Below are 12250 nucleotides of genomic sequence, written 5' to 3'. Positions count from 1 at the left end.
GGTACCTACAATATTGCCTCTTTCCTTACTGTTGTGACAGTGCAGGACAATCAACAGACCAGCATGACAAAAGGACAGGTGAATACAAATACTCAATTCACAATGAGGTGTGGTTTTAAGGTCAATCCCATGTGAAAATTCAAATATTTAGGAACAACTTCAGGATATTTTTATACGTGGCTTTCCTCCAGAACCAAAGGGTGAAACACCAGCCATTAGCTATGTATCTTATAAAGTTGGCCATCATTTTCATTATTATGGAGCTTTACTGTCTGACATAGTGAATATGAAGTCCACATGAATACAAAAGGACTAGGAAGAGTCACATATGAAGGAAAAGGTGGAGTCATAACTAGGGTTAATAATTTTGAATGCGAGTCTGATTGATACAAACTCAATTGCACAAACTGTACACAATATGAATAGCTCATGGACTGTGGAAACACCTTTTTTGTCAAAAGGATATTGAGAGAGAACAAGGGACAGAAAGAAAGAACTCTAAAAAAAGATCAAAACAAGAAGACACTCCTCGTTGTTACTTCCCTCCTGTTCGAGGGATGCAATAATGAAGAGACTCCAAGACCACTTTTAAATTACTCCACTATACCCCTATGGTCTTCATTTGGTTTGCCAGGCATATGTTATTCTGTAGCTGTAGTAAGAAAACTAGCTACATATTAGCTAGAGATCAGTTTTTCATTTTAACAAATTAATGATTCCTGAAGCGGTGTGTTTTCCAGTAGTTAAAATATGTTTTGTAAAAATGGAAGATATTTTCCCCAGTTCCTGTAGATCATGGGAAACTCATCTGTAGGTGTTAGGACTTCTTTACATACAAGGTGTATTACTTGATGCCCCAATATTATGTATAGGTTTAAAAGTGGGCCTTGACTCTCCTTGGGATATAGGCAATTTCACTAATTGACGTCAAAAAGTCAGCTATGTTTTTTTATGTCTATGATAAATAGTGAGGGAATCACAAAACTAAAAATGTGTCCCTTTTTGGGTTGGTAGAGGAATAAACTTATCAATGATGACCTAGACACCTTTTGAAAACTTCTTTGTACAGCCGTAGATATATATCTTGGTGCCAGCTGTTCTTATTTTTTTATTGCAGTTTATTTTTTTTTTAATAAGATTTCTATAACTTTCTGAAAAATGGAGGAGCTTTATATATATTTAGCAAAATGTAGCTAATAGACTTGAGTGTCAAAAAAAAAAATCATTATTTGTTCTTTATATAAAACAATATTTATTCTTAATACAGAACACATCAATAAATTTTGCCTTTCCATTCACAAAAATCTAGCTCTTTCTATACCAGTTGCTCTGATTATCAGTATATCTCAGCAGGCTGTTATTATATGACTTCATATTTTCATGCTAGCGTCTCTTCTGCTTATTTAACTGCTTAAATCTGATACATTCTTATTAATAGGAAGAGTTTGAGCAATGTAGAAAGTTTGACTTTTGGAACCATAGACATGAACAGTCAGTTTCCAAGATCATAAAAGTAAAAAACCTTGTTAATATAAAAAAAAATATCAGCCAATTATTTGGAAATTCTTTTTCGGATTCTTAAAGCAAAAGATAGATCAGGCTCTGAAGGAAGATATTGAATTTTTGTTCAGTAATGAAGAAACTATTTTTCAGATTCCTGTAGAAGTGGTTCTCACCTAATCTGTAACCATGAGATCACCATCAGGCCAACAACATGTGGATTGCAGTGAATTTTATGGACGAGCAATGCAACAGCCAGTGTGCCTACATTAGTGCAAGTGTAGTTTCTCTTGGACTTTTTCCCTGAAGTAGAAGATATTACTGAGTGTTACAATGTGAATATTCTCATGCACTATTCCATAAACTAAAATTCTAACACTGATCATTTTTCGTGTTATTTTATACTATGCAGAATATTTTATTTCAAATAGCTCTTTTGAAATTTTTTCTAACTGAATACACAAAATCCTTATAACAGTTAGCCATCTAGTCTGCAATTGCCAGTACTTTACCAGATATTAACAGACAGACAGTCATTCCAACTGCCAGAATTTGCTTTTGGGAATGTGCTATGAACCCTATTGAATAAAACAGGAACAGCATTTAAGAGAAAAATTTGGCTTTTCTGTAGTGTGAATTTAAGCTTAAACTATTCATGAAATTTCAGGACTTCTTTAACTACATGTTCCTGTATTGTAGGAATTTTTAAAATATTTTCTTCCAATTAAACTACACATATTGAAGATAGAACTTCTTATAGACAAGCTTTTATCATAAAATTTAAAAAAAAAAAAAAAGTCAATTTTTATGTATTTATCTTTTCTAAATGTCTTTTATATATTCCAAAATCACATAATCTAATCCAGTCTGGTCTACCTATTTCATGTCCTTCCACTATTCCTGGACAGAAAATGGGAAAATACTTAGAAATTGCCTTTGTCTTTTAACCATGAAATGTTTCTTTGGAGAGTCAGTTTATTTTATTTTTTAATATTGTCACTATCTACCATTTCTGTTCTGGTCTGGTAAAGATTAATCAATCTCATCTTAATAAAAATATATCTTTCCACATGGTTTCCTTAAAGCATTCATATCGATTACAAACACTTTTAAAATAAGGTTTTGAAAGTTTATATCTTTTCAGAGGTTTATGATATAAAGCCTTTTCTTTTGCAGAGTAGAGATCAAACATTCTGATAGAAACTCAGCAAAAGTCAGAAGATATTATTTTCTGAGATAAAATGCAATTGATTACCACACTGATCATATCACACCTCCCTGTGTGAAGCAGCAGCTCCTGTCTCAAATCAAGTTCAGTATTTAGTTGAGTTGGAAGCCCAAGGTGGCGGCTTCCCATATATACCTGCCTTCAGTACTTTATCCAGCTTTTCCCCTTGTACTGGCCCTGTGTACCATTTAACGTCTGCTCACATACATCTTTGGCATCTGTATTGTAACTTCTTGATTTGTGACAATATTGTGTCTATTCATCTTGACTATTTTCATAGCATTTGTGCAGATTCAGCAGAGAAATGTATTTAACATTCTCCAGAAGTGTCCCAAGCAAGTCAAAAACATCTTCAAGATTTTTTCCCGTAAATTATATCTTGCTACAATGATTTACCATATACCTCTTATCAAAAGATTATTTGCAGCATAACTTGAGAATTTCAAAACTAATAGAATGAATTGCAAAGTAAACTCCATTACAAATGCCTGAATTACACCAGTTTACAAAGAAGCTCCTAACTTCTGTAGAATTGTTCATGTAAGTCATCACCAACCAAATAACATCAGAGCTTAATAATGTAACGCACTATTTAACACATGAAATCATCCTGCTTTTTACTATTCCTTGAAGGTTCATTAAGTTAATTTTGTTTAATATTTTATGCTGGCATTCCATCAGTCTATCAAGGTTGATTATGATTTCAGGTGTGTTACATCTTTGTCCATTCCACCTAATTTATTGTGAGATTATCTTGTCTGATTATAATGCCATTTTTTAATAAGGACAGTGATGCTGTGTCTAGCTAATACCAAGAGTGCTAGAGTAAGCTGAGGTGATCAATACAACCTCCACAAGAGAAAAAAAATCTCTTGGTCTGTTATTATCTGTCAGATTACTGACAAAATATTTTAAAACTTTAGAGATTTAAGACTTTTGGCTACATTTGCATTAAATCAATTTTTGCCATCTAATCCTTAATAAATGCAGTATCAGGGGTTTAGATTTTTGTTTGTTTGTTTTTACATATTGTAGTGTTTGTGCACTACATCCCTAGAACATACCTCATGAAGATAATGGCTAAGACAATCCCTATTATCCTTAGTCATCCTCAACAAATTTAAATGAGAAATTTTCAGAAACCTCATAAAGCTCAAGTGCACAGTAAATGGAGTAATAGAGATAGGAAGAACAAAAAGATTCTCTAGAAAATCTCTAGAAAAAATGTTTGAAGTTTAGGTCATTCTAATCACTGAATAGACTACAGAAAGAAGAGTCTGCTCTGCAGAAATAGTAATCTGATCTGATTTTGGTTTCTGGGACTGGCACAGCAAACAGAAAATCCTGTACATTGTGGAGTGGTAAAACGTCTCTTCTGAGGCAACACTGTTGTAGCCCAATATCCCAAAGGGCCAGGACTCAAGCTCTAGAGCCATCCATGACATTGTTGTATCTGAGAATAGATTATTTTGGTTATATTAAGAAAAAAAAATCTGTATGAATATTACCTTGAAATTAAAATATAAGAATACAGGTTATTTTTTATTCCAGTTGAGTATGTGCCTCTCCATTAGAAATTAAGTTGCTTTTGGATGTTGAACACTTTCTCTGGGAATGGATTCTGGGCATTGCAGAAAAGCAAAGGATAGGCCTGAGCTTCATCTTCCCTCATTTCATGCTGTCTCAGAACGCAATGTCTTTCAACAGACAATTCAGATAAGTAACCTTAAGCATTTGCATTTGGGGGGAAGGTTTCCAAGCTCCCACAGCTCTAGTCAGTCACAGCTCATTGCTCCTAACCTTGTTTTCTCTTTCAGGATGGATTTTATCAAGCCTCCTGCTTATTTCACAGCCCACATGCTTTGCCAGCTGTCCTTGCATAATGCAAAACTCAAGGCTGTTACCTATTCAAAAATCAAAGCATCCTTTGAATATAGCCTTTAATAGAAGCCCCTTTTGCAAACTTTTAAGACTAATATTAGCCATAAAGACTAGAGGAGATCATAAGAGATAAGATATGATACTTCTCTTTTTTCCCTCCTTTTTTTTTAAAAAAAAAAAAATACTCAAACCAAGTAAACAAAGTATACATATATAGCTTTGATGGCAGATCACCTTCTGTCAACAGCATGTTTCAATTGGAAGGAGCTCTTGACACTTGTCATGCTTGGGGTGCCTAATAGTCTCTTCTGTCAGAAGAAAATTGGGTTCCTAGTAAAACGTTTGCTCTAAAACTGCATAAAAACTAATGACTGTATCAAGCTATGTACATTGCCTGAAGCTACAGTCTGCTAGGAGAATTACTTTTTATTTGGAGGTTTGATATCATCATGCTGTCAAGGGCCTCACATTGGCGTTTAGCAGCCAGGACAATGAGTTCATTGTGCATTTTATTGCAGGAAACCTTAGAGCCAGCTTGTGGTCCAGTCCCCAGTGGAAGCTGATAATTTTAACAATGATGCTCATTCTGAAATTTTCTAATCAAAAAGTTTAGCTTCATCAAGTTGCTGAATGCCCTTCAAACTTGGGAATGACCATTCAGAACAGACAGGGCAGGTGTTTATTGAATGTGCTGTTTCTGAAATACTACAGTGGTGGGCAATGTAGTGCAAGTTAGGACAAAAATGTCACAAAAGTGCTTTATAAGTCAAACATTAGAAAGGCATTGGAGAAAATTCCTATTAAAAAATTGAAATATAAGCTAAACCATAAATCAGATCTTCAGCTCCAGCAGCAAGAAAAAAAAAATGGTTATACTGATGCATCCACTTCTCTCTTCATAAGGGAATACTGTACAAGAAAAACGTTGGTTTGACAGGAGTGAGACCAAGGGAATGCAAGAGTTTAAGTAGTGGAGGCACCTCTCTGGTCTCTTTTATGTTCAAAATAGACTGTAAAACCAAGCTTTCTTCCAGAACCAACAATAACTGCTTGTGTTCTGACATCAGTAAAACAGAAACTTTAGCTTCTAGCTGTCTCATTTCTATTTCTAAATAGACACTAGGCCTTTTCATGGACACATGGTGTCAGAGCACTGTAGGAGCTGGCAAGTCCCTTATTGATGCCTTCAAGAACCTCACAGATAGAGGATGAAATGAAGATACTAAAGAGTTTTTCAGTTTTATCCCTCACCTGGACAGACTTTGCAATAATGCACTTAAGCCTTCTTCAGTAAGGAAGGTTACAGAAATGCAAGGCAGAGGGCAAGAGAGGTCCATGCAGGTTTTTTCTGGTGCTGAGGTTCCTGAAATTTCCCTAAAGCAATGCTGCCCCTGCCCTTTCCTGCCACTGGCTGGAATATATATATAACAAAGTTCATCCTTTAGTTAAGCTTTTAAAAAGGAAGTAAAACTTACACTAACATTAATTGATTTTTTTTACCCAAAGGCAACCCTCCAGACCTTCTTGTCTGCAAGATATTGAGTCCCTTTTTATGTTGAATGGGTGAAGTCAGTATTTACATAAATGTGATTTTACAGCAAATACACAGTATAAAATCGGTGTCTTTGGTTATAAGCCATTTATGGTTGAGAATATGTGGAGAAAATCAGGTGGGACACAAGATCAACAAACATAAATAAACAAAAAGTATTAATCATCCTTCAAATGAGAATGTATTACCGTACATGGACAGAGTGGTGATCTTGGTGATCTGCACATCAAAGCAAAGAACACTTTACATTTTGGGTGAAAAAAGATTTTGGGTGCAGTTTGAGATTTCCACCTCCTTGACGTGTCTTTAAAATTTTCACTCTGAGCCACACTTTCCTTTTTCTTTTCTTTTGTTTTGAGTCTGAAAAAAAGTGGGAATAAATGAAAGCTTTTTTTTATTTTTCTTTGCTTCTTTCTCCAAACTTAAGCCCACAGGCTATTTTCTGCTTAATGCATTTTTCTGGAAGGAAGGAAAATGACTGCTTGCTGCACTGTGCAGGGTAAGGTTGACCCAGGTGGAAATAGTTGCTTGTTTTTTTTCTAACACTCAGACCTTTGGGTTTATTTCTCTCTGAGTTAAAGGTCTATTCATAGGACATGTTGTCTACAAAAGAATCTCAGAAAGTTCAGCCATGGACAGTTGAAAAATAATCATCCTTACAAACCTGAGGGTGAGTTATATATTCAGTGCTGTGTTTGGTTTTTTTCTGGTTTTGTTTTCAAATAAACTGCTTATGTCAGGTTGAATACTGAAGTAACCAGGACAACCCTGGGAACTACCAACCTGTCAGCCTCACCTCTGTGCCTCGGGAGATCATGGAACAGATCCTCCTAGAAGCTGTGTTAAGGCACATGGAAGACAGGGAAGTAATTTGAGAGAGCATGGCTTCACCAAGGACAAGTCCTGCCTGACTAACTGTAAGAAACTGAAGGAAGTAGTGCTACAAACATTCATCAACACAGAAAACCTCGAGGACAAGCTGTGGCCTTTGTGATTAGTCTAAGGAATGACAGCCAAAGAAGCATCCAGTGTATCGAAGGATGCATGTCCCTACTCCCGTGCAGTTGTATTGTCAAACTCCTTAGGTAAGCCTCAAAGGGGGGAAATGTGGACTAAGTGAAACCAAATGTTTCTCATCAAGCACAAGGACCACTAATCACTGGCTCCATGGTGTAAGCCCAAAGAGGTGATAAGGACTCATAAGAGGTGCACATTTCTGCCCCAGAAGATGGATGATTGCTCAAGAAGCATGAAGTCAGCAAAAATCTGTGGGAACTGGGGCAAGAGTAAAGGTGGATGGGTGAACATGACCACTGACTCAATTGGACAAAGGGATTGGTGCACCCTTTTCCCCTCAATGCATAGAACCCACCTTTTCCTTGTCTCTCAGGGAAATGAGTTAGTGGAATACCTGCCTCTCCTGGACTAGTATGTTAATTAGCTGATAAAATAAACTTAAAAGGTGACAGAAAACTTTGCTATGTGTGCACCCACAACCCAAGATTAGCAGACCTGAGAATGCTGGAACCTGGGGTGATGACCATATTTCTTTGACTCTTTTTCCCTTCCCTTCCCTTCCCTTCCCTTCCCTTCCCTTCCCTTCCCTTCCCTTCCCTTCCCTTCCCTTCCCTTCCCTTCCCTTCCCTTCCCTCCCTCTCCTCCCCCTCACCGCTTCTATGATTAATTCTATTCGAGTTTCAGGGTTGTGTCCCTAATCTGATTAACACCTCCTTGGATTTCAAATTGTACAGATGTGAGTTGACAATGTGGACATATCTGGTGTTTGGTACTAACACTAACATGTGGATTTTTGTCTAGCTTTAGTAATAAACACTGCATTTATGAATTATGTGTTGTATTATAAAGCTATCCATGCTAAAGAAATATCTGGATGATCTGAAACATATAAAGAATTTAAATGGTGTAAGAAAGTTAGCATAAAATCCTTTATTTAGATGTGGAAAATGTTTGACATAGAATAACTGCTGTTAAAAAAAAAAAAAAAAAAAAAAAAAAAAAAGAAGAAAAAAAAAAGATGTAAATGAAATAATTTTAAAACTGAAAAACTGAAATCTGCTTTTCAAGAGATTGCTGTGAAGACATTTTGAAGTCCGTGTATTCCAGGGTGTGGAGTATTAGCCTGGGATGTGGAAAATGGAAATATAAATATATTTTTTTTTTAAATATCGTTTTTGGAATCAAACTTTGCCTTCTTGTCTTCTGAATTGTTCTAGACAGGTTTTTGATCTCGTATCTCCTATAGGCTAGGGTAGCACTGTCAATACTGATTGCAGAAGCCCTGTTTCTTCTTCCTCAAGGTTCAAGACTTTGGAAATGTTTCTCCTTTTCCACTGGACAGATTCTGAAGTAGAAATCCAATTCTCCTGAAATAGAAATTCAACAGAATATTATAATACATATCTGTAAAGAATAACCAAGTCATCTAGCCAATCCCAGTTTAGAGAGTATAATCCAGGATTCTAATGCTACTTCAGAGTTCATGAACATGGTGTTCAAAGAAACAGAGAAACAATACAGCCTGATATTCCCTTGGGGGCCATTATTCCCTTAATAGAGGGTTTCCCTGAGGTTTACAGCCATCTAGAATTATTACCTGACTTCTCTGCATTGAATTAGGCCCAAGGACATCTGTATAAGTGAAACTGATTAAACAGAGTTCACTGAAAGTTAAAGCAACACTTCTTACAATTTCACCTTTTCTAGTTTCTTCCCATTTCTCTGTACATTCAACAGATTATTGACAGGGATAAAGTATAAAAAAAAATGGAGATTAGTGTTTGTGATGCTTTAAGCAAAAGAATAATTTATATTCTTATATTCTAAAATATTCTATATTTTTCAGGCATGTTACAGAATAGACCACACAATTAAAAATCTAATTTTTGCCCATCAGCCTTGAGCCACTTCATAATAAATAATAAATGATATAGCAACAAATTCAAAGCCCCATCTGATAGATTCTTATCTATCACTCCTTGGTGTCGCATGGGTTCTTTTGATCTCATTGACACGATGGAAGTTGTTGTTACAACTAAAATTACACTTTAGAATTGACAGCAACCCTGAGCACCACACCCGTACCGAGGTGGGATACCTTCATTCCCCACAGCCACCTCAACAGCTTTGCAGCTGTAGTCCAGCTGGCAATAAGCCAAGTAACCAGTGGCATATGGAGGTGTCTTAAGCACGGTTTATGTGCCTGGCTCAGATTCAGACCGAAACTGCTGCCAAACCACAGAAAGTGCGCATGTGTGATTCGTGTGTTTGGAATGGAAAAGGAGGAGGATCTGCCAGAGAACTCAAGGCACTACAGGCTCATGATAATAACATTATATTCTCAGGTTAAGGTTGAGGTCTAGACAGGCACTTATAACCCTGATATGTAGCTTGGGTGGAATATAGCATCTTGAGTCCAAGTACTTAGGACATGTCTTGGGAAAGGGAATCCGATGCTTAGTACAACCATTTGTACACTTTACATATTTTGTCCGATGACGGTTTAACAGAGTTTATGAATAGTATCTTAGCATTCACATCTCTCCACAGAGAGTGTTCTGAATTCAGGCCCTCTGTTTTGATTTCTTGTATTCGAACATGGCAAGATTTTCAGCAGAGTTGTCCCACTTCAGGAAATAATCTTTCAGCCTTGCCTCTTACTTGCTGGTTAGTAGAGTTTCTTGGGGTGGAAGGGATTCAAGTTGGAAACTTTCACATAAAACTTTTAATATCTAGGTAAAAAGCTTAAAAACATAAGACCAATACCTAAGTTTGTAGATATCACTGATTTGTTTGAAGAGTCTAACACACCCCTCTTGTATACCTACAAAAACCAGTGTGCTCACATAAGTGTTGTATGGGTTTCTACAGCATGTCCTATGGGGTGGTTCAGGTGTTTCTTGCTCAGAATATTAACTGTATCAATCCAGTACTCTTTCTGTTAGTGTAGAAGACATACAAAAGTTCAAGTGAATAGTGACAATGCTACTCAGTAAGCCAGTCACTGGCAGTTGCACCATAGTGATGCTTAACCCTTTGTCAGTGTGAGCCCAAGTTCATGTGAGCCCACTAGCCACACTTTTATATTTTAGTTGCGTTTCCCATATATTGTTCTCTTTTGCTATCAAAATGTTGCATAAATTTCTACTTCTCTGAGATACCTTTGACCAATGACTTTGATCAATTTAAAAGACATTTTTTCTTAGAATATGATCATACCCTGTCTAATTGCACTGAAGTGAAGAAGAAAAATAAAATAAAAATCACTGTGTGTGCAGGTGAGTTATTTGAGTTCAGCATTAATAATTTTAATAACAAGTTCAACAGTTAGAACATCATTTTCTGTGCAAGGTGCAACCGTAAATACTGGAAGCAAGCAACCTGCTTATACCAAATTAAAACAACGCATCTGCCACAGTCCTAAGCACCACTAGAAGGTTATGTTTTTCTTCTTTGGAAAACATTGTATCCTCAATATGTAATTAAAGCATGTGAAACTCTGATGATTCCCATGCTTTAACAAACATAAGGTATGAAAGCAAAAAGCAGATGGACTTTCTCATTATGGGACCATATTAAAAAATGGAAAAAAGGAGATCTAAGATATGACTGGAAAACAAGATCAAAAGTGAAGCTTTCAGACTCTAGAAATCCTTGTTTTATGAATTAATAATTAATAGCCTGAAAGTTCATCCATTTTTAAGTTGAGAAATAAGTTTAAAAATCTAATATGTAAACATCATTTCACCTTGCTATAGAAAAGGGAGATTAGCTTACTTGCTTGAACAAACACATGAACACACATTTCACAATCTGGCAGTTTCTGTCTTACAATTGGACAGTCTATCCCTATCAGTAGCTCTTAAGCTTCACCTTCGAATTTTTTTTCCTACTGAAAAGATTGGAAAATTAAATATTGTGTATTCAAACCACATAAATATTGCTAAAATTTTTTAAAAAAATAAAAGGGTTGAAAATAAATGTGAAGACAGGTTTTTAGTCATGAATCATTTAAAATTTTTCAGTCCACACACACTTAAGAAGGAAAATCAGAAGATGGATCAACATGCAAATCACCAACCTGTCTTTAACAAAATGGAATTTGCAAACATCCCTAACTGTGTGACTGAAAGGGACTTTATTACAAGTCCTTTCTTCCTCCATTCTACAAAGTATCACTAAGTCCAAGAATTTAACAGGCTTAAAAGTTTATTATACAGTTTTATACCTGTGTTTACATTCATGGGTAAATTAAACTGGACTAATTGTTACAAGAAATATTGGCCATTCTGCTGCAGGGATTTTACTGTCTCACAGAGTTTGAATAACCTCACCAGTGTATTCTGGTGTGGCAGTTCTTGTTCATTCAAATATATTTCCCATGGAAAATTAATTTCTGTTTCGCTCTCTTATTGGCTTGGCTTCCAGTTGAAAGTTACTATTGTCATATATAAATCTATTATTTCTAAATTGAAAGTTTAGGACTCTCTTCTGGAAGCACACACAAGGTTGGGAGATTTGGACTTTGGATCAATTCTGCTGTGATACAAGGAAAGAGGTGAGACAGGATTTGCCATAAAAACTCCTAGAGTGCTGTGGATAAAGAAATGCTCAGTTCTGGTGTTGAAACAATTCCACTGACTTTTGCCAAATGTTATTGTGGAGCAAAGTTTTCATTATTTGTAGAAAACGTAGAGGAACTTTTCAACTCTATGGATTTCTGTGTTCTGCCACTTTAAGTTATAACAATTTATCAACAAGGATGAAGTTGTGCATTTTTCACAACAAAAATATGCATTTCCTGCTAGCGTGACACAGACTTACTTCAGAATATGGTGATTCATCTGCTAAGCTTAATGTAGGATAGTCTACAAACAACCTTTATGCTTTTCTGTTTCAATATTCTCTGGATCATGACTTTGTGTAGTCTCTTCTAGGGGCTATCGTTGTCCCATTATTCCTTGACAAATTAGAATAATGCAGCTGATGTTTATCAGCAAGATACCTGGTGTTCCAGATTTCCAACAGTTTGACTGAGATCAGAGACTTGTCTATTGGAATTATTTCCCACT

General features: G+C 36.0%; 1 long non-coding RNA gene across 2 annotated transcripts in view; it reads right to left on the bottom strand.

Moving 5' to 3' along the window:
• Window positions 1-8259: 8259 nt before the first annotated feature.
• Window positions 8260-12250, bottom strand: part of LOC141958734 (uncharacterized) — a 58183-nt gene continuing 54192 nt past the window's right edge. For both annotated transcript variants that reach the window (XR_012633320.1, XR_012633321.1), the window contains exon 3: window positions 8260-8545. This is a non-coding gene — a long non-coding RNA (uncharacterized LOC141958734). The remainder of the gene's footprint in view (window positions 8546-12250) is intronic.

Source organism: Athene noctua, chromosome 3 (genome assembly GCF_965140245.1).
Source record: "Athene noctua chromosome 3, bAthNoc1.hap1.1, whole genome shotgun sequence".
NCBI lineage: Eukaryota > Metazoa > Chordata > Aves > Strigiformes > Strigidae > Athene > Athene noctua.
This window is presented reverse-complemented; position numbering and strand designations above follow the sequence as displayed.